The sequence below is a fragment of the Micropterus salmoides genome, unplaced genomic scaffold (genome assembly GCF_014851395.1).
Source record: "Micropterus salmoides isolate LMB-PRFRI ecotype aquatic unplaced genomic scaffold, ASM1485139v1 Ms_hic_scaffold_22, whole genome shotgun sequence".
NCBI lineage: Eukaryota > Metazoa > Chordata > Actinopteri > Centrarchiformes > Centrarchidae > Micropterus > Micropterus salmoides.
The window spans coordinates 17,345,453-17,372,177 of NW_024041373.1; the positions used below are offsets into that span (position 1 = coordinate 17,345,453).

The window sequence follows — 26,725 nt, forward strand, 5'->3', positions numbered from 1 at the left end:
CCAGTGACTGTTACCTGACAGCCGACGTGCCTCTCATTCTCCGGCGCTGGCAGTCACTCAGCCTGCCGAGTGAACGAAAGACTGAGGATGACCCATGTAAGCGGTGAACGAGTCGTTCATTCCTGTGCATGCAGCTGCAGTGTGATGAGTGTACGTAAGAGTCCAAGATACTTCACGCATGCGTGAAAATGAAGGAAATACTCACCGAGACAACCTGTTCCTCCCGAGTCATATACACTATTAGGTCTTACGAACAAATGTTCTTTGAACGACACAACACTAGTATTAACTGGTATTATGTTGATAGAAGTTGTCATGTTCAGTAGTTTTTTTCTTTTCTTAGTTTGTTGCAGGGTTTGAGGAAGAGACAAGTGGACATGATCAAGGATGGAGTATATGGGAGCAGCCAATCATTGACCAGGGTGACTACACTGTTAAGAGAGATCTGAGGTAAAGCAGTCAGGCAACTGGCTAGCTTTTGTTGCCATAGATGAGAGCAAATTCAGACACAAAAGAAAGGTAAGGTATGGTTTTGTAAGTAAAATGGTAATTACTGTTTTAATAATGTAAAATACAGCTAGTAGGTGCATTAAGCAAGACATTTTACTTATTTTCAGTATGGACGTGGACGACGTGGACACACCTGGAGAAGACACTTGTGGGTCTTTGGAATGGTGGAAGTCAAGGGATGCCATAGACGTCCAATCTTAAAGCTTGTAAAATATCGATCCAGGAAGCGACTGTTCCCAATTATCCAGAAGTACATTAGACCTGGTAGTAAAGTGATAAGTGATAGCTGGAGTGCCTACAACAGGTTATCACGTCATGGTTACATTCACTATCAGGTGAATCACAGGAGACATTTTTTCCACCATGGGAGTGGTGCTCACACTCAGCATACTGAACGGGCGTGGCGAAATTATAAAGAGGACATTTACCAATACAGAGGAAACCTGACAGAAAAGGCATTAAAGATGAACTTGAGGTTCACTGAGTGGAACTACTGGTTTGGAAAAGGAGCACAAGAAGGGTATATTAGACGCCTTTGCAAAGACATCAGAGCGTGCTACCACGTTTAAGTGATGCTGACGGGGTAAATACTGCAGATTTCCTATCATGTGATTAATAGCATATTTGAAAAAAATTAAATGAAATATAGACTCAGAGCTGTTCAGAGGCCATATTACAAGTGTCTGATATTACAATGTGACACCCCAAAAACAAGGCTTCCTTTTACAGTACAGTTTCACTTTACTTACTGAGAATGATATAGTTAGTTAAGTTGCAGAACACACATGGTAAAAGTTTGTGATTTCATAAATGTATAACCAGTAGCAGAGGATGTGGTAAGAGTCTGGTAATACTATAGAAATAAACAAGGCCTCCTTCCGCAGTAGTTTCATTTTACTTATTGAGTAAATTGCCATGTTTTCCTTTGTAACTTTGCAGGACATACAAGGTGCAAATTTGTGATTACATGGAAAAGGGAATGATCTTTTACAGATTGTTGGTACGATTCTGGTAATACCATGGAAATAAATAAGGCTTCCTTTTGCAGTACAGTTACACTTTACTTACCAAGTAAATTGTAAAAACATCTGCAAGAACATACCCAGTATTTAAGATGTGCCATGACACTATGGGAAAACTGTTCCTGCAGGGTAGTTACCAGGTAAGTGTAAGGTAAATTATTTGATAAACCCTGTATAAATGGGTGTAGCCATGAACAACAACTATGTAAGACAAGGTAATTTATTGGAAACTACCGTCTTAATAAGATAGTAATAGAGATAGTAATAAATAAACATGGTCTGTTACCAACATAACCCTTGGATAACTACAAACCTAACTTGAAATGATGGGTAATAGTGGAAGTGTTTCCAAAAATTGGCTGCCTACATTCTGAGGAAATACACAACTGTATCTGAGGTATTACCAGCCTAAACAGGTAACAAGTACACAGTACTTTGTTGAGTTGATATTTAATATTGGTGTTTTTTCCCTGGTAGTTTCTGTAATTGCATACCAATCACCTTAAGTAATTACACAATAATATACCATATGCTTACCAGGTAAATACTTGTAGTTTCTCTGCATTTACATACTTGTTACCTGTGATAATTACCAATAACCCACTATCACTTACCATATATTTACCAGGTAAATACCTGGTAATTAGGGGACTGTGAAAGGAAGGGTTCACTATTTTCACCAAAAGAGAGGTCCATTTAGCTGATCAGCAGATGGTGGAGACCAAAAGCAGAGCTAAAAGGAGAGTTAATATTGGACTACCAATCATCAAGTGTCCAGAAAGACGACTCTGAATGCTAAAAGTCCTCCGTATCTGCTGGACATGTAAATAAGAACTTTACCATGAAAGGGTGATGATATATCAGTATTTTGTTTCTTCTTGTTTCTGTTGCCCCAAGAGACAATTTAGTACAGATTTAAGTGTTACTGTGTTTTGTGTTCGTTCTTGTCCTCTACATCTCCTTTTCATGATACTTTATGCTTCTAGTCTAATGCAACTCAGAGGCAATTTTTTTCTTTTTAACTCCACTACATTTATTTGACAGCTGATTTTACATACAAAAATACATGATCAAATGATAAAATACAATGCATTTATATAATATTGATCAGTAGTTAAATAGCTCTACCTTAACAAGCTAAAGCCTTACAATGCTGCTTGCAATGTATAAGCGATAACAATCCAATCATATAATGTATATTAAATAATATAGGAGCCATACTGCCTAATGAGCATTTTCACTTTTGATATGTAAACTGTTAATATGTCTCTAATTTTACTTAAGTTAAATGCAGGACTACATTTTAGTACTAAGTTAAGAAGCTTCTTTCACCACAGTTAAGACAGTAACAGTAGTATAGGGTGAGTTCCAAGTTGCTCCACCTTCCATTTTTCTTCTTCTCTTGAACACAGCGATAAATACTGCATGTGTTGTTCCTGCTGCTGACCCACCCTTTGCCATATCTCTTGTTTTGCTGCACAGGGACTGAAACATCTTCATTCCAGTCCTCTGTCCCCCACAAGCACCATCAATAATTCTGCTAAAGTGTGTAGAGTTGAAAATGGGAGGGGGGGCAGTTGATGGCTTTACCATGGCACACTCAATCTCTTTACCTTCATCCGTTCCCGTTGTGCTAGCACACTTCCTAACGTGACCTTCCGCAATGTTGTTAATCATTTGGTGCTGTATGGATAACAGGTACACACAGCAGTCACACAGATTTTAGCACTGATATAAAGCAGGTTCTCAAGAGGACTTTTATTTGCCTATTTTATACTGCCTAAGAGCCTCGAGCAGGGGCCATTATCTGGGAAAAGGCTATGTTACCATAGTAAGTAGCAAAAGATTACAGATATTAAAAATAATAATTATTTATATAATTATAAGACATTTACAGCACTTTACATGATGATAACAGAACCCCGCTATATGCTCCTAATATAGTATATCACAAATTACTGTAAATGAGTTAGGCTGCACAAGACAATTTCTGAAGATTTATTACATTTTGTCACACTTTTTCTGTATGTGTGTTCACACATGGAGCTGGAAAACGCAGCACTGTGTTGATAAGAGGCAATCTGACATTTTATTCATTTCTAAAATTAACAAAAGAATGCCTCATACATACTTTCATGAATCACACAAAAATGTAAATCAATGTTTCAGACTGAGGCTGGTAGAGGAGATGGCACTGGCCTTCCCTTAGGGCATTTGTCTGTTTCAACACATCCCGCAGAGCCAATCCCTTATTTGAAACTCAGATAGAATGAAAGATAGACTCGCTACTCTCTAGCTGGAAAATGTAATAAGACCTCCCTGACAGTTCTTTGTATTTTTTCACCCTGCCAAATGATCGTGATTTTTTTAAGCTGATTATTTGCATATTGGAAGTCTGTCATCTTGACACATTTTGTGTGATAATATGGAACACATTTTATGAACTGTCTGCAGACATCTAACTCAATTCCATTACTTGGAATGTTTTGAGAAAACAAGTAAACAGTTTAAAATGAAAAGCCAATTCAGAATAATTTAAACAATTTGGCCATGCTAACTGCTGCACTTGAGATGGAAATGTCAGTCAATCGGTCCACCAATTTGGTCCAGACTGAAATATATCAACAATTATTGGACAGACTGCCTTGGAATTTGTTATCCATGATATTCATGGTTCCAAGACGATGCATCCCAATGACTTTTGTGATACTCTGACTTTTCCTCTAGCGCCATCATGAAGTTGACATTTGTGGCTTTCAGTGAAATGCCTTAACAGCTGTTGGGTAAATTGTAATGAAATCTGCTTCGGACATGTCCCCCACAGGATAAATTGTTATACCTTAGGTGATCCCTTAACTTTTCATCTAGCGCTATCATCAGGTCAAAATTCCACTACATCCAGTACATTGGTTTACCACATCTTACAAAACTAATGACATTCTAGTACAAAAAATCTGCATATGTTATTATTGTCATTGTGAGTATGTAATGTAATGGACATGAAACTCATAAGACGTGGCAGAAAATCAAACAAGCGGAAAAACACAGAAGGACAGGAAGTGAGGTAGGCAAAGACACATGAGGAAGGATTTAAAACTGCAGTCGATAGCAATTGCACATACAATGCAAAACCTTCTGTGTCTCTCTCTGCTGCTCGTATCGCTCCGCTAAGCCCCTCCCACCAAACCCACAAGTTCGAATGGCAGCAGAGGGAGGCTGTTGCCCTGGGAAACCTCATGCTGTGTAGGTCTCGCTCTCCATGGCAAGAGTCCCACCAAGACCCCAGTCCCTCTCTCACTTTGACTCATCTTCTCAAAGACGTCCCTACGACACTCAGTGCACTGCATGGAATGCTAGGGGCAGTATCTGTTCCACTGTTTGCCATGAGTGCTTGACTGTATACTACTCACAAAGAAGAAGCATTCATGCGAGAAGCGGAAAGCAGCGGAGAAATAGTAGAATATTTTTTGTTTTTACATCAATTTCGACCATACTGTTTCAGTTGTGTTAGCAAACACATTAAGTGTAATAGTAAATCAGTGAATTATAGGAGCATCCTACGCTGTCTTGTCTTCTTCTCTGGTTTCCAACTGCCATTGATACTAGTTTTCATTCTGAATAGTAAACCTTGTTCACTTAATGGTAACGTTAACTGTACACAAATGTTTTGTACTATATGCTGTAGTTGGCAGAGGATAGATAGGCAATTCTTTCATTGCTGGGGGTTGTTTCTAAGCCAAAGACAATTAAAGAATTCTCCTAGAGAACCAGATTTGTTCACATATTATCTGTCTCATGCATTACTGTCAGGATATAGTGACAGTTTTAGCAAATATGACAAAAAGTTATCTTTGAAAGAATTTCCTACTGCTGCTTTAACAGAATAAAACAGGAAATCACAACACCAAATCCCAAAACCATGACAGTAATGAGCTCATTTTCATTCTAAATGTGCCAATTTTTCTACAGAAATCATCCCAGATTGTGTCCACTTTATCGTCTTCATCTTAGTCCCAGTGGAGAATCTCTATGGGTGTTGTGATGATGTTTTGAAATTGAAAATAAAAATTTTCATTTTCATGTGGCTTCAATTTATTTCACTCTGAAAGGAATTACACTAACAATAGGGAACAGAAATAACAACACAATGGGCAGTTCATTCCAAACAAAATACATCTTTACCCTGATTTGGTGTCAATTTTAATATCTAACAAATTATAATATTCTTACCATACTGTACTAAAGCATTTTCTCTTTGTAGAAAAGTGTCCTTTTTTCTTGCCAAAGTAGACACATGTTCAGACTGGTCTCTGCAAAGGAGCCCACGTCTCTGTGATCTATAACATCACATCCATTCTTCCTTATGGTGAGTTTTTCACTAATTATCTCTCGATTCAATCGTTAGGGTGTAAAATAAAATGAGAGCTAAAGGGCGAAGACATCAAGTTCACAGCCTGAATTGACAACAAAGTGAAATGAATGAGCTGCTGCAGGAAATGGCCCACTGTGGTGGGACTAATAAACCTGCAGGCTACTTCAGAAGGAGGAAGAGGCTCCTCCATCTGACAATTAAATGAAGAGGAAATTAATGGATAAACAGTTTCACTGGGGATCAGAGAAGAGTGATGGTGCTGTGAGCCTTACAGGGAGCTACACCGCATCGTAGCCATAACCACCACCACCCTTGTATTGTTAAAAGCCTCGAGGAACAAGCAAACATATTTATTCTCATAATTTTTTTCTAATCTCTTCATGCCATTGCCAGCAACTCCCTTCAAGAGTTTAGGTCTCAGGCAAAGCATGTGCTAATGTGATCTTTTTTTACAGTATATTTGCTCATATGCAGATAAGCCTTCTTATCCGTTTATTTTTTTTAATTAATTATTACATTACATTTATTACATTATTTTGGTTTGGACTATCAGGTGCACATACTAGGTTATGGCTTCAAAAACATCACACGCATTTTCAGGTGATTACATTGTGTCTGTAACTAGTGAAACTGGCACAAAGTAATAGTAACACCAAATGCAGAAGCTTAAAGATGTTGAGTGAGTTTTCATGTGCCTTGTCTAAACCTTTTAAAAGGTATTGATTTGAGGAACAGCCCAGAGACATAGAGGTGATTTCTTCTCATCATCGGACCAAAGCACTGATGAGGCCTATCCATCTGTCTGTCTGTTCAATCTAAGTGCCCTGGAGATTGTTTTCATTTCTCTGTCTTTTACATAAATTCTATTTGATCTGTAGTGCTTTGGCAACACCTGTGGATAATGTTGCCATGTTATGCCCCTGTAGCTCCTTAAAATGGATGCTGACATTCATGCTTGTGCCTCCAGGCTGGGCCATTGTGACCACACCATTAGTGTACAAATGTTAAACTGTTGGGGTTTTTTTTCTTAAAGCTGGGATGAATGATTGTTCCAGCTGTGCATCCATTTGCCTCAGGCCCTGATCTCACATTGTTTGAGACATAAAAACAGATCACAATCAGTCTCTTCACCCAATCAGATATAACTTTAAAAAGAGTAGGTTTTTTTCCTTTACACATTCTATGATAATAATGTCACCCCAAAAATACATGGTGATCGTTTACTTGATCTGTACGGATAAGAACTACTCTAAAATGTTAGGTAAAAAAAACTGGAATCTGTATAAAAATTATAGCAAACATCTATATTGTTGTTTATGATCTAGTTGAATTAAAAGTGGATATATGTGGCTGCGTGAAAGCACTGGCATGATAATTATGTGTTTTGATGGGAAGGGCTGGATTGCTTCTGGTCTTGGGGACAGAGGGTGGCAGGGAGAGAGAAGATGCCAAACAACAGACTGAGGCAGGATATAAATCAAATCAATCAAATAGAGCTCACGGCATACACACACACACACACACACACACACACACACACACACACATACATGGTGTTTTCTGGGGACTGCTGTAGCCTTAGTGGCTCAGCCACCAGGTTAGTGACTTCAAAACTCAGTTGGAACAGAAGCATGCAAAAATGATTACAACAGTAAAATAGTAATTATGATGGAAAGGATTAGAGATTTGTAGGGATAATAAGGTATAATCCAGTGATGGAATGAGAATTCAAATGAACTTAAGTAGCACTACCACACTGTAAAAAGTAATGTAAAGTTCTTGCATTTGCTTAAGTAAAAGTACAGATTTTTTGTAGTGTACATAAATTATTAAAGTAAAAATACTCATGATACAGAACGGCGCATGCCAGTGTTGTTGTATATTATGGGATCAATATTGAGGAATTGTTGTAACTTAGGTGGTCAGAATGGAAATAATTTTAACTACCTTATATACTATCAGGTAATAATCTATAATCAATAATAATGCATAATATTTTATAACTATAAATAATTTTAACTGATCATATTATTTTTAATGTAAAGTCTTAATCTGAAAACACCATGGATCACAGGAAGGGTGGGATGTTGATCAGCCTGCAAATCACCCACCCAAACAAGCAGTGGAGGGAGGCTGCGGCAGACTACGTTGGATGCAGCGTGTGGGAGAAGTAGAAAAACAAAAACAAGACAAGCAATCAAATGCCATAGCAAAGTGGATAGTTACACACTGCACGCTGATTAGTATTGTGGAAGATGTCGGTCTTAGGAACGTTCTTAAGATCGCAACGTAGTCACTTGGCAACTTAGGCCTAGATGCATAATTCTGGTCTACTTGGAAAGATCAGAAGCTAAGGATTATAAATCCATTGTACATTAACATATTTATTTTACCATTACAGACTACATGGAGATGAAATACAGAAAAAATATGATATTTTCATCCTCGCCTGGTAAAAAAATGCTATATTTTACAATACAATAAACCATCAAACCCATCATAAGGTAGATTATAATGCACCTGAATATCTTCTAATACACCTGGAATACAAGTGTAACTGTAAACTTGATGAAAAGAAATATACAAAAGTTATTACACAATCTTTCAAAAATATACCAGGCCAATGTCCATGTTTTGGCCATATTTACTGTTTATATGTTCACTTTTGGGAGTTATCTTCAAAACATTATTTCTCTCCATACCACATTCCAAATAACATAAAGTTTCCAAAACATTGAAATATTGATTTAAAAAAATTCAATATATATGACCAAAAGCACTCCCATGCTTTACAGGCGATAGCTTGAGTATAGAACGTCTCGGGTTACGTATGTAACCCTTGTTCCCCGAGAAGGGGAACGAGACACTGTGTCGGTGACGACACTATGGGAACGCCCCTGGGCGTGGCAGGGCTGAACTATGAATGAAACTACTCCAATCCTATTGGTCTTACTAGAACGGTAGTGTGTGACGGCGTAACCGGAGGGGGTATATAAGCACGCCGGCACATAAGACACATTAGCCCCTTTCTATGAAGCAAGGCACTCCAGGCGGGGTGAGGTGTGGTGGACCGACGCAGTGTCTCGTTCCCCTTCTCGGGGAACAAGGGTTACATATGTAACCCGAGACGTTCCCCTTCGAGGGAACTCGAACTGCGTTGGTGACGACACTATGGGAACGAGATACCCACTTAGGCCGCACCGAAACCCCGCCTGCCCCCAGCGTGCAGAACCTGATGGCACGACTAGGAGGAGAGCGCACGGGTGCCGGGTGCAGAAGGCAGGTCCAGACTGTAAAACCGGATAAAAGTGTGAGGGGTGGCCCAGCCAGCCGCATCACACAAATCCTGGAGTGACGCCCCTTCGAGGAGGGCCCTAGAAGCCGCCATGCCTCGAGTAGAGTGCACCCTTACGGCCATAGGTGAAGGCAAACTGCGCACCTGATAGGCCAGGGAAATAGTCTGAACGATCCAGTTGCTGATGGTGTGTTTAGAAGCGGCGAGCCCAGCCTTGGGGGACCCGAAACACACCAGCAACTGATCTGCTTTCCTCCACCGGGAAGACCTCAGAGTGTAAATACTCAGTGCTCTGACAGGGCATAGCAGATGAAGTCTCCCGTCCTCCGCCGTCACGTGAGGTGGAGGATGAAACGCCTGCAGCACCGTGGACCCTGCCAGTCTGGCCGGAACCTTAGGGACATAACCTGGACAAGGGTGCAGGATGGCCCTGACCCTCCCCGGGGCAAACTCCAGGCATGGGGGAGACACCGACAGTGCCTGGAGATCCCCCACCCTCCTCAGAGAGGTGATATCGAGGAGAAAGGTCATTTTAAGGGTCAGGTGCTTGGCCTCGGCCGACTCCAGGGGTTTGAATGGGGCCTCAGCCAGCGCTTCGAGAACCACTGCCAGGTCCCAGGTGGGAACCCTGGAACGAGTCACGGGTCTCATCCTCCGGGCTCCACAGAGGAAGCGCACGACCAGCGGAAGCCTCCCCAAGGGCCCATCACTCAGAGGGACGTGGAATGCTGCAATGGCAGCCACATATACTTTGAGCGTGGACGGGGAGAGGCCAGCGGAGAAACGGTGCTGGAGAAACTCCAGTATCACAATTACCGAGCAGGTAACTGGGTCCACCGCCCGTTCTCTGCACCAGGTGGTGAACACATTCCACTTTAGGCCGTACATCCTTCTCGTGGACAGGGCTCTGGAGCTGAGCAGCGTTTTGACTGCTCCTGTCGTCAGATCCGCCTCTAAGAACTGCGCCCCCTCAGGGGCCAGACCCATAGCTGCCACAGGGCGGGGTGCGGGTGAAGGATCTGGCCCTCCGCCTGGGACAGCAGGTCTTTCCTCAGAGGGACCTGCCAGGGCGGGCCCTCGAGGAGCGATATTAAATCCGAGAACCACACTCGTGCCGGCCAAAACTGGGCTACTAGTAGTAGGCTGACGCCGTCCTGGCGGACTCGCTCCAGAACCCCCGGGAGCAGGGCGACTGGGGGAAACGCATACAGACGCAGCCTCGGCCACGTCTGTACCATGGCATCCAGCCCTAGCGGGGCTGGGGGTGATAGGGAGAACCACAGGGGACAGTGTGCCGTCTCTCGGGACGCAAACAAGTCCACGTCTATGGGGCCGAACTCTTCGCATAATAACTCCACCACCTCGGGGTGGAGTCTCCATTCCCCGGGCCTCAACCCCTGTCTCAGCAGCAGGTCTGCTCCTTGATTCTGGGTCCCAGGGATGTACATCGCTCTGAGGGACAGCAGTCTCTCCTGGGACCACAGGAGGATCCGATGTGCCAGCTTGCATAATGGGCGTGAGCGCAGACCCCCCTGGTGATTCAAATAGGCCACCACCGCCATATTGTCGGTCCTGACAAGGACGTGGCGACTGCGGAGAGCGGGCAGAAAACTCCTCAGAGCTCTGAAAACCGCCAACATTTCCAGGCAATTTATGTGCCAAGAGAAATGATGCTCCTCCCAGGAGCCTCTCGCGAAGCGGTCGTCCATGACCGCGCCCCATCCCGTGAGTGAGGCGTCTGTTGAAATAATTATTCGGCGACAGATTGCTCCCAACACAGGACCTTGGGACAGGAACCAAGGCTTCCTCCATACGGATAGGGAACGAAGGCATCTGCTCGTAACCCGTATCAGACGGAGCGGATTTCCCCTCGGGGAGAATCCCTTGGATTTTAGCCACCACTGCAGGGCTCTCATGTGCAGTAGTCCGGAAAGTATTATACTGGACGCGGCTGCCAGAACAGGCTCCCCCTACTCGAGGTCTCAGGACCTCTTCCCCCGGGCCCGCCAAGACTGAATAACGGTCCTCAGATCCGTCTTCCCGGGGGGCTGTGGGCGAGAGTGCCGTCTTGCGTCCCAGGTTGGTTGATTGGGATCCCGCGAAGCGACGCTCTGCTTCTGGCTGTGGCGGTAGGTGCTGGATGAAGGCTGCGTCCGCCATTCCTGAGCCGTCGCGGTCCTGGAGTCTGACCGGGGGGGGAGATATCGCTCAAATGCCTCTCCCTGAGTTTTGGCGTGCTGGAACCTGTTGACGACAGCATCCACTGCTTCGCCAAATAGGCCAGAAGGCGAGAGGGGCGCATCCAGGAGAAAAGCCCTCTCCTTCCCCTGGATGCCTGATAGGTTGAGCCACAGATGGCGCTCCGTAGCCACCAAAGCCGCCATGGATCGGCCGATGGAACGGGCCGTTTCCTTGGTCACACGGAGAGCCAAGTCCGTCGCTCTACGGAGCTCCGTTAGGTCCTCCTCAGAGGGACCTCCCCCTACGTCACAGTCCCGAAGGAGATCGGCCTGGTATGCCTGCAAGACAGCCATCGTATGTAGGCTGGCACCAGCTCGACCCGCTGCCATGTAGGCCTTGCCCACCAAATCGGACGTCATCCGACACGGCTTGGTGGGGAGCGCCGGCGTCCAGAGGGATGAGGCAAGGTTGGGAGAGAGGTAGCTAGCCAGTGCCTCCTCCACTCGTGGCATCGCTCCGTAGCCGTGCTGTCTGATTCCCGTCACGTTGCCGTAGTCCAGCCGGGGGGACGTAGACAGCCGCGCAGAGAAGCGTTTATTCCATGATCTACACAACTCGTTGTGCAGATCCGGAAAAAATGGTAGGGGCCGACGCAGGGGTGGCGCTCGGTGTTGCAGAAACCACTCATCTAGTTTGCTGCCTACCGATGGCTGCTGCACCGCCTGTGGCCAATCAATGTGCAGCTTGGCCACGGCCCGCGTCACCACTTCCAACAACTCCTCGTATCCTGGCGAGGGCTGATGACATTCCGTTTCCTCTATGCTAAGCACATCTAGCTCCTCAGAGCCAGATTGTGTCAGCCTTTCCGGACTCGCCCCTCGAGTGGGAGAAACCATGAAACGGGCTTCCGATCGGGGACGAGGGGAGGAGGATTCCGCGGACGAGGACCGGAAAAAGGCCTCAGCCGTTCCGGCACCCTCGGCGATCTCGCGTTGTGATCCCCAGGATCAGAGCCGCCGCGACGCCTCAGCAACCGCGGGGCCTGTGCCACGAGGGGAGCGCATCCGACCATCCTCTAGGAAGAGAGCCGCTCGAGACCTCAGCACCCTCAGGGGCAGGGCCTCGCAATGGTTGCAGGCAGCCCCCTCGAGAGCCGTCTGAGCATGCGACATCCCCAGGCATGAGACGCACATTCCATGGGTATCACCTTCTGTGATGAAACGCTCACAATGGAAGACACACTGTTGGAATCGCTTTGACATGATCTTCTGCTGCTTCGTCTCGATGTCAGGTAGGAAAATGGAGCTTCCAAACATAGCCAGAGTGCCTGCTGAATAGAAAGAAGCTAATGTGTCTTATGTGCCGGCGTGCTTAAATACCCCCTCCGGTTACGCCGTCACACACTACCATTCTAGTAACACCAATAGGATTGGAGTAGTTTCATTCATAGTTCAGCCCTGCCACGCCCAGGGGCGTTCCCATAGTGTCGTCACCGACGCAGTTCGAGTTCCCTCGAAGGGGAACATCCTACTGTGTGGGCTCTTTCTCTTCATATTGAAGAGACGAATCGATTGATATCCGGCATGTCTGTGTAGCTCCTACGGGTAGCCAGCAGAGGCCGATAAAGACCTCCTCATCCGCCAAAGCAAACTCTTCTTCTCTTCTTCAATCTGACACAGAAACGAAATTTACGGCTAAGCCGACCACACCAAGATAGCGGCCCGCCAGATGGTCTCTGTTGACACAAAGGACCGCTGTTTTTGGACGGAAAACAGATTGAACAGCAAAAATCAATTACGTTCCCTGTATCGGGCAAGCCTGTTACCAATTAAACACCAACAGAGAATACAGTAGGGGAGAACAGGGGCAATTGTAATATTTTCCTTAATAACTCACAGACTACTTGAGATACACAAGTAATCTTTTGATACAAGAAACACATATATGTGCACTAATTAATAATATAATTGATGTATTTTCACTTAAGAAAAATACTATAATAGTTAATTAAATGCAAGAAGTCAGTGTTACAATTGCCCCCGGCAAGGGGGCAATAAGTCATATTAACTCACTGTATGTCAACTAAAAGCCTAGGGCGACCTCAAAGTAATTACTTTACCGCTAATGTTACTTAAGAGTGTTTTTATATGGTTCAAATTATTTTAGATGTCAGGCATCCTCTCCATAAGTTCGCTGTTCTATCTTCATAAAATTGCTTTTCACAAGTGAACTAGTCATTCTCTTTGGTTTTGCTGGGTCTTACATACAATCAACTACTTTAAATCCACTATATAGACAAACTGAAAATGAAAGGAACTTTACTTTTGCAGACTTAGGCCTATATAACATTCACACTTTCTATAAAACACACATCATTTTATACAAAGAACGTTGACCTATGTTAATTAATTTAATTAATTGGAACAAATCCATTTATTTTAATACACCCTTTTTTAATGTAGTTTTACCTTTAAATTTAGTGAAATATGTCCACTTTCCAACAAAAGTAGTCAACACAGACAAACAAGCTGCTTACATTGGGCCATGTGGCTTGGAACATCAGTGAACAGTGTTGCAATTGCCCCCGATGTTGCAGCCATGATAAAATCTTGTATGCCCGCTAGCCACAACTATACTAGCATAGTTTGCTAGTGTTAATTGTTAATCAATAACCTAGAGATGAATTCTATGTTTGTTTAAATTTGTAGTAATTTAAACTTTAGACACCAGAAGAAAAATACTGTACATCCAAAAATTTACTTTCATACCTCAAAATCAGTATTTTGTTAAAAACTTCTGCTGAGGTGAAATGATCCTGCTCCTTTTCCACAGGCAGAGAGAGAATCCTACTGAGAATGTGCAGATTAAGTGTCACTGTAGCTTGTTTCTGTTTGGAGAAATTGAGTGTGTTACAATTGCCCCCGGTCTCCCCTACCGAGGTGATTTACAGAGCTTCTTGATTGACATAAGATCTTGATGGTAGCTTTACTATTTGTTAAACACTGCTAACTGCCAAACCCAGCAAGAAAACCACCTCGGTGCTGTATTACCAGCCTCGGAAGGTGTGCTCAGTCCCAGTCCAGCAGCCGTTTTTACTATGGTATTTACTTACTAAGAGCTGAAACCAGTCTGCCCACATGGGGAGTGGGGGAGTAACACACATTCAGCTCGCTTCTGTAATTCCCACCAATCAATAACTGCAACAAGTCCCTCCATAGATTTGTCTTTTTACAGTAACACATAGATATACGGAAGCAAATAGCACTTTTTGATTTCACTTCAACACGTTACTTGACTATTCAATTCAAATTAGCTTTATTGGCATGAATGTCTAACAACAATATTGCCAAAGCATCATACAAACTACAAAAGAACAATCAACTAGCAAATAGTGTACTAGATTAATGTTAAATACATTCAGTATGAGTTAATTTTTTCCTTTAAACCTTACCACTTGCTTTTTGGGTAGCTAAATTCATATCATTTACCTGTGATCAGTGTAAATATGACAGTATGTGGTATTTAAGTAGAGAATGATCACTGGAATGCCATGGGACAGCTGACCAGTGCAGACAGGATTGTGAAGCACTTGAAATGAGAAAGGCCTTGTTGGCTTGTCCTGATGTATTCACAGCATAAATGTTTTGATATCCATCCATTTATTCATCTTTCACCCATTATCAAGGTCTGTCTCTCCCCTCACCCTTGTCCTCCATCTTTTCCTGGCGGACTGCGAGAGGTTCCCAGGCCAGATGGGATATGTAATCCCTCCAATGTGTTCTGGGTCTGCAGGGTCTCCTACCGGTTAAACGTGCCCAGAAAACCTCATTTCCTATTAAATGAAATAATAGCTGTTTAGCTGTCATTCAGTTTTGAAACACGGTCTGGACAAAAGACTACCGGCAAAAGTGAAAAAAAGAAGATATGAATCTCCTTCTGTCTGTCTTAGAAAAAAAGAAACAGGTCCATTAAGAGCAATTTCCGTATGTTTACCACAGCCAACATGTGAACATATGAGCTTTGCAACTTTACAACTAGCTCTTCCTAACCAATTGTCACCCCTAATGCCTAAATTTAACAGCCAATCTGAGGCAGAGTAGGGCCGGTACACTGTGTGACAACTGAGCAAGTTAGGAAGTTAGGACTGCCAAAGAACTGCCCGTCAGATAGAAAGCCTGATCTGAGATATAACGTTAATGTCCTGTGAGATACAGTAATGATGGCAATTTAATAACTTAGCCCGCTGTAATTAACCAATATTGTTAGCTAAGCTACTTGTTCCTTTTAGGGACCAGAGGCAGGAACCTGGATGTATGTAGGGCTAACGTATTCAGGGTAAATCTGTCAGGGTTTGGTGAGCGCAAAGCATGAGAGAGCCCAAATGCAAGACACTGGAGCGGAGATGCAGTTCAGGGATTTTAATTCCAACAAACAAGGCAAGACAACGGGCATGAACAAAACTTGCAGGTTGTGGAGACAGGCTAAATCCAAAATGCAATAACTGGCAGTCCAGAAACATGCAGAACACTTATCATTCGACAAAGACTGAGGGGAAACAAGCAAGCATATATACACAGGGTTAACGATCTGGGTGGGGATACACAGGTGAGAGACATGAGACTAACGAGACACAGGCAGGCAGAGAGAGCAGGGGAAAACCGAGAGAGTGGCAGGCAGGCAGATTACTGAGAGGGAAAAGACAAATTACTCAACATTAAACATATCAGAGTAATATAAATAAACTAATACAAGCAGACAGATCACAAATAAACTAACATCAACAAGGAACACAGACTGCAGCTAAGAACTCAGACCAGACATGGGCAAAACAACAGAAGTACACAGACCAGGAGTAAACACTTAAAGCATGCACTAAAGGTACAGGGGCCCGTTTCAGAAAGGTTAAGTGAAAACTCTGAGTATGTTAACCCTGAAATGAGGGAAACTCTGGGTTTTCATCCATAATCTCATCCATCCTTACATCAGAAACATCAGCCATCGTGGCCATGCTCTTACATCCGAGCAGTTGCTTTGCGTTGCCTTACGTTTCTTTACAAATGGTAGTTTGCTGTATAACATCGGGGATGCAGAACATATTAGTAAGGCTACTGTTTGCAGAGCGGTAAGGAAAGTGTGCCTTTGTGTTGTTTCCTGGGCACAAACCAGTGAGAGTCATCAAAGAGGAGTTTCATCGGATTGCAGGTCAGTGGATAAATCGGTTTAAATGAGGCTAACCTGATAAATGACATTCAGTTAAGAATATCTTGTTGCGACCCCTGGAAGTAACCTAATAATCAGAATTCCCTTTAGGATTTCTGAATGTGGTTGGATGCATTGATGGCACACATATTCCGATCATTGCACCTTCTGAAAATGAAGTGGACTATATCAACCAGAGATCCATCCACAGTATTAATGTGCAGTTACACTGACAGCCTACTGTTTCTAATGGTCAAAAACTACATCACAATACTGTAACATCTCCCATTCTTTGCACTATCAAGATCATATGTGATGCTGCACATATAATCACAAATGTGGAGGCCAAGTGGCCCGGCTCTGTTCATGACTCAAGAATGTATCGGGAGTCAACCCTGAGCAACAGACTGGAAAGGGGTAAGTAAATGTATGTCCTATACACATATTTCAATGTATGCACTACACACTTACAGGGGAATTTTAATGCAGCTCTAAAGCAATGTGAACTTTCTTACAGGAGAGATTGATGTCTTTCTGCTGGGAGATTACCCATGCCGACCAAATCTTACCCCCTTACCCAGAACCTGAACCAGGCCCACAGCAGTGCTTCAATGTGGCACACTGCAGGACGAGAGCCCGGGTGGAGATGACCATAGGCCTTTTGAAAGCACGTTCCCAGTGCCTACGTTACCTCAGGGTAACCCCTGAAAGGGCCTGCGACATTATTTTGGCATGTGTTGTTCTCCATAATATTGCCATAATTAGAGGGGAGCAACACCCTGCCCTACAATTACAAGACCCTGAGGAAGACCCCATCAACCCTGCAGATTTCCAGGATGGAAGGGTAGTCCGGGATTTGATATTCTGCAATGTCTTCTCAGATTAATCATGATATCCACCACCACAAAAACAAAAAAACAAAAATGAATAAACACAAAATCACAGCAATTTATATGGTGTTCTTCATTTCCTACAAAAAAAAAAGTTAGATTTTAATATAGTTTCAATACTTCCTAGAATTCACCTGTGACCATACATTCACCTCTTTTGTTTCAGAATCTCGATTTCCAGATCTGCCTTTTGGATCTGGCGGTCCAAGTATACAAGTTCTTTGCTGTTTTTTTCTATCTTTTTAATAAGAAGAAGTCTATATAACTCCTTAACTGGCAACTGAAAGTTTTAATTAATAGTAGATTAGAGTTACATCATGTAGTTCTAAAATTCAGAATTAAACTGTGGCATTTACTGTAAATCACTGAACTGTGCTCATCTGTGCACCAGAAGTTGATGGGCCTTCCTCCTGCTGTTCTTCTACACTCTGGGGGGTTGAGATAAGAATGACCATTTATAGACATAAACTTAGATTCTATAGGCTACTCCACATAAAAATGTGAATAAATGTGAATGTGTAGATTGTTTGATGTGTAGACAAATAATATTAACATTACCTCTGTAGGCCTGAAACGGTTTCTTCATCCCTATAATCCTGTGAAGATGAGCATTTCATAGAGTACACTTTATAATACTATTTGTCATAATTTATGGTGTATTGAGTTGCCTACTTACAACTGCCTGGGGTTCTGTTGGGACAGGAGGCTCCAAGAGACAGATATTACCATCCGAATCTGTTGGGACCAATGAAAAACCCAACCCAAAGTAATATAAACGGAAATATCACAAATAGTCTATATAAAAAATAACACATACTGTAGGTAGACCTCTTACATTTTATGAAGGCACTTAAATCTTCTGGAGTGACTGGCTCTGATGAAGTCCCTCCAGGAATTCCCTCAGCCATTGGCCTTCCCGCATTCAGGCTCAAGGCCATCTCCTCTGCATTTGTCAGAGGTGGTGGTGCAGGTCCTCCCCCCGTTTTGCGAGCCTCTGCCTTCTTTCTGTTGGCTGAGTAGTCAAATGAGAATGAACATTTAGACCTATGTCAAAAATGCTGGTGCGCGGCTAGACACTGAATGCTATTTAGTCATTTAATATGTCAAATGTTTGTAAAGCCAGGTACCCTACACCTATGATATGCTCAAGGCTTACCTGATTTGTCTGATTTATATGTTTTTATATTTCATTTTCAGCTGCTGCCATGTTCTTTTAATGCCTGCAGGATTGTACCTATACATGAAAATTAAATTAATAGGTTTAATAAATACTGTATCCTTCTCATCTTCTTTACCTACAACCAGTTTGCATGCTTGAGCTTTTCCTTCCTCTCAGAGTGCATTTTAAACTGAGTAAGTGTAAGATTGACGGGTTGAAGTGGTCATGAACCCATACTGAGCTTAGTACTGAAAAATAAAAACTTGGAGAAAGTCAGGTCAGCTCATGGACACATTCTTCAGTTGCTTCAATCGAACAGCCAACGGAAAGGACATGACTGTTGTTGGACCAAAACAGCTGATCTAACAGCAATAGTTGAATGAATAGTTTAGTGAAATAACTACGCCCGTTATTGTTACACTTTGTACCCCCATTTCCAGTCTTTGTGCTAAGCTAAGCTAATCAGCGGTGACATGAGTGTATCAATCTTCTCATTTAACTTTCAAAAAGAAAGTGATTAAGTGCAGTCCAAAATGTCAAACTATTCCTTCCATGTGTACATGCAAGTGTTTTTATTATTTGATCCCATACTTGAAGTCTAGTGTATTGGCTATATGTGCTCATGGGTGCCTTAGCTTCGTTCTGGCCGGGTGCAGCACACAAAGTCAGTGTCGTCAGATGTTTTAATGTGCCACATTAAGAATCCAAACCTCTTGGCTCCTCCAGCGGCTCCAAAGCCTGCCTTCCCGCTGACTGGTGAATCACAAGCCTCTGTATTTTTGGCTCCATAGAGACAGTCGTGTCATTACCATGAATGAGTAATGCATCAGGGTTGGCGTGATCGGTAAAAGTATTGTGAAAGATGGACTGTAAGATATTGCTCGGTAGTTTGTTCATTACTGATTAGTAATGCAGATCCATCCATTCTCAGTGTACTGTTTCTAAAATAAATATGTTGTTAGCATATTTTAGATTTCAAATCTGCTATTACGACTGTAATTGTCACTTATATTAGCAATACTGGCACACAGGGGTCTCTCCTCACCCATCTCAATTAAATAAAAAGACACCAACAGGATTTTGACCCTCTGACTTTATAAATGAGATTATCCCTTATTGGAAAACTTTAACTGTTACATAATATAATTTTGCATTGGCATCGTCAGCTTTGAATGCAGAATAATCATGTTGTACAATGTAGTACCATGTACCATAATGTGAGATGTTCTAACCTTCAAATTATTACTCATGATGATTTTTTTTAACATTTTAGAATTAAATAGCAAATGGCATTCACAATAAGGTGTTAGTAACAATCACACATTTCTTGGATGGCAATGAAATTTGCATTTCATTTATTATTGATAATTTATTAATTATGGATTACATGTATCTGACATCATATGTCATGCACTGCATAATTTATAATTGTTACAAGATGAATAACGTCAGCCCTGGGATCAAACATGAGCTGACTTTTCATCACTAGACATTGCATTGGATCTTCTCTTAGTGATCTCCTTCGCAGGACTCTTGAATCCTGAAAGTATTCTGTTACATGGGATATAATATTGTAGTTACTCCAGTTTGTCCAGTATGAAGGATTTTTGTGCCGCCATCTTACTCTTGTTTATCTCCTACAACCCAAACATATAATTTCATTGCCTTCAGTGTCAATACAATGTTTTACATTTACAATGATAGGTAACACTGTATTTTAACCCCCTACTTAGCATGATTAGTAGTATATAAACAGATAATATGTGCTTGATATGTAAAATATAGTGTAGTGTTTAAGCATTTATTATTGTATTTGCCAACTATTATAATTTCAACAAATTTGTAATGTTTCATAAAACAGTATAACATAGTTGTAAATATTTATAGTATCATGTCACACCTAAAAACATTTTAAATAGATGTACTCACAGTATAAACAGAGATTTTTTTTTTTTTTAAACCTGTCCTGCCCAGCAGCCTGGTATAGAGTATGATGACCTGGATACCATATTGTGCCAGACAGATTTTACTTTAACAAGAGAGTATTAATATACTCCTTTGTCTGTTTTATTATTTATTTAATTATGTATTGATTTGTCACCGGGCCGGACAGGAGGCACAAACAGACAGCACAGAGAAAGGACAAGACCTGTAAGAGAAGGGGGACGGAAGGTGGGGACAACAGGGAAAAGCAGTGGGAAACACCAATTGCAGAAAGCAACGAAACCTGCAATAGAACAGAGAGGGGGGCTTGAGGAGGAGAAAAACAACAACAAACAAACACAAACAATAACAAACAATAAAAATAATAATAATAGTAAAAGACAACCAGCCGAACAGCAGCAACAAACCGCTGACATAGTATGACAACTAAGAGAAAAATGAAAACAAGAAACAGTCCAGCACATTAAATAAGCAACACAGCACAGCCACAAGAGCTGGAATAATAACAATTAATTTACATAAGCAACTGAAAGAAAAGCATCAGGAATAATTCTACCAGGGACAACCTAAATTTGTTTGTGTCTATGTGTGAGACTGTGTGTGTCTGTGTGCGTGTGGGTGAATGTGTGTGCGCATAAGCCTGTTAAAGAATGTAGTTGTTAGTGAGAGTGGGATGCCATGACTGTGCCACACCTACCCCAGCAACAGGTAGGCAAGAACCCCAGTAGCCAATAGGGGTGGGAGAAAGAAAGAAAATTTAAAAATCAATCAAAAAAACCCACCCACCCGTCAAGGGCCGAGAACTCCAGGCACAAGCCCAGAACAAACCGGAGCACAGCCCTGCCCCGCACCCACACTGCACATCCTGAAAACTAACTATATAAATCAATATCCAGAGGATTCCAACAACTGGCCGACAGAGAAATGGGGAAGCATGGATCCGAGGCAAAACAGGGACGCAAAGTGGTCCCTCCAAGCCAACGAGGAAATGCCTCCCCCGGACTCCAATGCACAAACTAAACACCCAGCAGCCATTCAGAGACCCTGCCCAGGGAAAAAGCACAATGCATCAAGATGCATCGACAATCGGCCTACAATCCCACCACAGCCCTCCAAACCGCAACCAGATCAACCCGCGCAGAGACCCCCACCCCCAGAAGCCAGGGCACCACGCGACCCCCCAAAGCGCAAAGGACCCCAGACCGCATGTCCCGTCGGAAGCTGTACCCCGTCCCAAGGAAGAACAGCAGAAAGCCGTGCTGGGAAGCTCCCTGCCGCCAGGGAGCGGTAACGCGGGAGAACCAGGCCAACGGTCCCCCAGCCCAGCCAGAGGCTTCCCCCCCCAGAGTGCAGGCAGTGCCAGCAGCCCCCGAGGCCGATCTCATCCCCGTACGGGGGCCCAGCCCCCCCAGTCAAGCACCCCCAAGGAGGAGCACCAAAACCTACCCCGACAACACCGGCCATGCTCCCCAGAGACTCCTGAATGCCCCCACTGTGAGAGAGCTGGCAGGGGGAAGCAGTGGGAGCCCCACCCCTGCCGAAGAGGGCCCAGGCGAGGAGAGGAGACCGGAGCCCCCAGACCCAGGGACACACCACCCCGCCCAGAAATGAGCAAAAGCCGCAAGCCCGAGTCCCCAGATGCCTAGGTCAAGAGCGGGCCCCCACGCCAGGGGAGCCCCGACCCCCCCAGCCCACCCCAGATCAGGCTAGGCTGCCACCAACCCCACAGCACCCCGACGCACGGGGCTCCAGGGGCAGGACACGAGGCCAATGAGAATCTCCCCCACTCCTTCAACCACTCTGCCTGCTTCTGTAAATGTATTGTTTTGTGTTGGATGCATGTCATGGATTGTGAAGTGTTGTATGGTGGAGTAAAGATAAGGTGTTTGGTAACTAAGGTGCAGTTAAAATTGGAGGGTAGTTGTAACACAGGCGCCCCACAACTGTCAGGTAGTGGAGCCTCCCATCGTGCACCTCCCACCCCCAAGCCCTCTGTGTCTAATGTGTAATTAAAATTGAGGGGCAGCCAGTGGGGGAGGAAGAAGGGCGAGGCCGCAATAAAGCAGCCCCACCCACCAAACGCCCTGCAGCCTGCCTGCCCCCCAGAGTCCTAAGGGTGTATGTTGTGAGACATGATCAAAGGGGGAAAGGTGAAGGAGGTCATAGGGAGGCTAGAATGGTCCTCCTCACTGGGACCAGATTTCTGACTGGCCCCATCATTCATTCAGTCCCGTCCCCCACCCCCCTAAGCAGGAGGATGCCAGGTCCCTCCAGCCCAGGGCTTATAGCAAGAGCCCCTCTAGCACCGGCAGCACCCCAGAGTCAGCGACAACCCCCGAGGCAAAACAGCCCCGAGCCCCAGACCCCCACACACCCCCGAGGCAGGTCAGTGCAGCTCCAACCCAAAGTCCAACAATCCCCCGTCCTCGCCTCACCAAAACCCACCACAAGCATCACCCTCCCGCCAACCCCCACCGCCATGCCCTCCCCCTCCCCCCAGCCCAGACCCACACACAGGACCCACAGAGAGGCAGCCAAGCACCGAGCGCTACCACATCCGCACAGCGCGCGAGTCAAAATCACCACCCGCACACCGATACCAACAACCGCGCGACACCCAAGCAGAGTGGCTACCCACCCCGCAGCAGTGGCACGCCGAATACAGGGCAAACACCGGTCCCCCCCGTCAAGCCCGCAACCCAGGCAGCCCGAGCGCCACACCACAGCCCCCCCGCCAACACCACGCCATCAACCAACATTCAAAAAAATAACAAAAACGAGTCCCCCACGCCCGCACCGCGATGCATCCAAGAATCAACCCACCCCCAGACACTCCTACCGGCCGCATGGGACCCTGACCAGCAAGGCAGTACACACCCACCCCCATTAAGTGATAAAGTTGATCAAGGGGAACCAGAGAGATTGGAATTGTGTCAATTTGTTTTTTTTTATAGCAGACATTTTCTCCATGCTAATGTGATATATAAGGTGATTACGATATTGGGTGATATCCTTTTTGGCCTTCCAGTTCATGAGGATAGTTTTCTTGACGATGCATAAGGCAGTGAGAAGCATGTATGATGTGTCAACCTCTATACTAATGTCACGAAGGTCCCCCAGCACGCAGAGTGATGGGGAAACTGGGGGTAACTTAGCCATATCGATAGGTCTTCACATATCTTCTGCCAGAACTTTTGAACAGGTGTACATTGCCACATAGCATGCATGTAACTATCAGATATGTTACCTGAGCAGTTCCAGCAGATGTTTGACTGCATAAGACCCATTCTGAACATCCTTTGTCCAGTATAGTGTGTTCTATGGAGAGTTTTATACTGTATAAGTTGTCGATTGGGATTTATAGTCATTCTAAAGGTATTTAAACATATCTGCATCCAAAAAGTTCTGGTCTGGACTAATGGATAGATCTGTCTCCCACTTTAAGAATGGGAGAGAGATTGAACTATCTGTTTTTAAAAGTAACATGTATACTTTTGATAACAGTTTTGGAGGCAAGAGTTTAAGAAAGTCTGTTGGAGGTAAATCTAAGTCCATTATTTTATCCTTAAATCTAGCCTGAATTATGGATTTAAACTGTTGAAATTCCAGAAATCTATTATGGCTAATTCCATATTGTGCCACTAGATCCTGGAATGGAATAAAGTTACTGCCTTGCATTACATGCTCTAGATGTCTTATCCCTTTGTCATACCACAGTGGGGAATTTAGTGTTTTCTTATTTTGCAGGATGTCAGGATTATTCCAGATTGGGGTAAATCTGCATGGGATAGGTGAAGACCCAGATATTTTGAGAAGTTCCCACCAAGCTGCCAAGGAAGTGCTTATATTAATGCTTTTAAAGCAGGTATGACGTTTGATGCTGGAACTGATGAATGACATATCGGAAATTTTAATTTCCTTACAGAATGTTTGTTCAATGTCCATCCATGAGTGGTCCAGGGGGCTCTGATTGATCCATTTTGAGATATATTGTAGTCTATTGGACAGGAAGTAATGATAAAAATTTGGCAGTTCTAAACCACCACAGTCTTTTGCTTTTTGCATAGTTTTTAAACTGATTCGTGGGGGTTTATTTTTCCACAAAAATTTTGAGATGTTTGAGTCCAGTGATTTAAACCAGACAGCAGAGGGTTTGGTGGGTAACATTGAAAACAGGTAATTGATTTTAGGTAGGACCATCATTTTTATGGTGGAGACTCTTCCCATGAGTGATATAGGTAATGATGTCCACCGTACAAGGTCATCCTCTATTGATTTAAGTAAAGGCGTGTAGTTTAGCCATGTCAGTTCTGACAGCTTGGAGGAAATATTGACACCCAGATATTTAATATTCCCAGACTTTAGCGGTGTGGTAGATATACTCTGGAAATCACACTTTACAGGTAAAACTATGGATTTACTCCAGTTAATGGAGTAGTCTGAGATGGATGAGAATTTATCTATAAGTGTGATTGTCTCAGAAAGAGAAGTTTGTGAGTTTAGGAGGAAAAGTACATACATCATCTGCATAAAGGCTTATCTTGTGGTGTATATTTTCTGTTTGAATTCCTTTAATATTATTATTTTGTCTGATAGCAGCTGCTAGCGGTTCTATAAAAATAGCAAATAGCGAGGGAGAGAGTGGGCAACCCTGCCTGGTACCCCTCTGGAGACTAAAGCATGGAGAAGTATGATCATTTGTTTTGACAGAAGCTCTTGGGGATCTGTATAAGATTTTAATCCAATCTAAAAAAAATTTATATAAAGTAGCGAATAGAAATTTCCAATTTACTCTGTCAAATGCTTTCTCTGCATCTAAAGAAACAACTGTTTCCAGGTTATGAATAGTAGCATAGTCTATTACGTTAAGCAGCCTGCGTGTATTGTTGGTGGAGTGCCTGCCCTTAATAAATCCTGTTTGGTCAGAGTGTATTATACCAGGAGTGACCTTCTCTAGCCTTCTTGCTAGGGTTTTGCAGATGATTTTAAGATCTGTGTTAATAAGTGATATTGGGCGATAACTGGGCGGGAGTGTGGGGTCTTTGTCTGGTTTAAGGAGCAGGCTGATATTAGCAGAGTTCATTGTTGGAGGCAACATGCAAGTACCCCTAATTTGCATAACCATCCCATAGTATGTGGGCGCAAGTATTCCCCAGAATTCCTTATAGAATTCAGCAGGAAAACCATCTGGCCCAGGGTCTTTATTATTCGGCATATGTAAGAGAGCTTCCTGGAGTTCAGCCATTGAAACAGGTGAATCCAGAGCCCTGATCTGTTCATCATCTAACCTTGGCAAATCTATATTGTTCAGAAATGCATCGATGTTAGAGCTAGATGGATCAATTTGTGATGTATGTAAGTTTTTATAAAAATCTCTGAATGCATTGTTGATTTCGTCTGGGTTATAAGTCATATTCCCAAGTGAGTCCTTTAAGGAGGAAATTGTTATTTTTTCTTTATTCACTTTCAATTGGCTGGCTAAGAATCTGCCGGATTTATTGCCATGTTCAAAGTTCTCCAAGTGTAATCTTTGCAACTGAAATTGGGTCTTTTTATTAATAATTTCAATTCAATAAATTCAAGTTTTGATTTTCTCAGATCATTCAGCATGTGTTCCTGTGGGGAGGCAGCAAGAGTAGTTTCTAATGTTTTTATTTTTTGTTCTAGCTCTAATTCACAAGATCTCTCTTTCTTATTTTTATATGATGAATAGGAGATTATTTTACCTCTCATGACTGCTTTTGCTGCCTCCCAAAGAAGACATGGCGAGGTTCCTGGCAGGTCATTAGTTTCCATATATATTGCCCACTCCTTTTTGAAGTAACTTATAAAATCTAGGTCTTTAAGCAATGATGCATTAAATCTCCAACTTCTAGTTGGCTGTGTAACCCTTTTTTTAGTAAGAGTGATAGAAACCGGTGCATGATCACGGATAGTGATAGGGTGAATCTGAGTGTTGGAAATGTCATAATTGAGCTGCTAACCAAAAAATAGTCAAGGCGAGAATATGAGTGGTGGACTGGTGAAAAGAAGGTATATTCTCTAAGAGTGGGGTGGTGAGAACGCCAAACATCGCAAAGACCAAAATCGCTCATGTATTGTTTAAGGATGTCTGTTGATTTCCAAATACGGTGACCACCTGCCGTACTGAGC

The 26,725-nt window shown here is 43.3% G+C and overlaps 2 long non-coding RNA genes across 2 annotated transcripts; both read left to right on the forward strand.

The window, feature by feature from the left end:
- Positions 1-345: 345 nt before the first annotated feature.
- Positions 346-1,133, forward strand: LOC119917494. The gene is made up of 2 exons (XR_005447289.1): positions 346-519; positions 618-1,133. It is a non-coding gene; the product is annotated as an uncharacterized LOC119917494 (long non-coding RNA).
- Positions 1,134-16,196: 15,063 nt separating this feature from the next.
- Positions 16,197-17,517, forward strand: LOC119917469. The gene is made up of 3 exons (XR_005447285.1): positions 16,197-16,582; positions 16,885-16,996; positions 17,097-17,517. It is a non-coding gene; the product is annotated as an uncharacterized LOC119917469 (long non-coding RNA).
- The last annotated feature ends 9,208 nt before the right edge of the window (positions 17,518-26,725 follow it).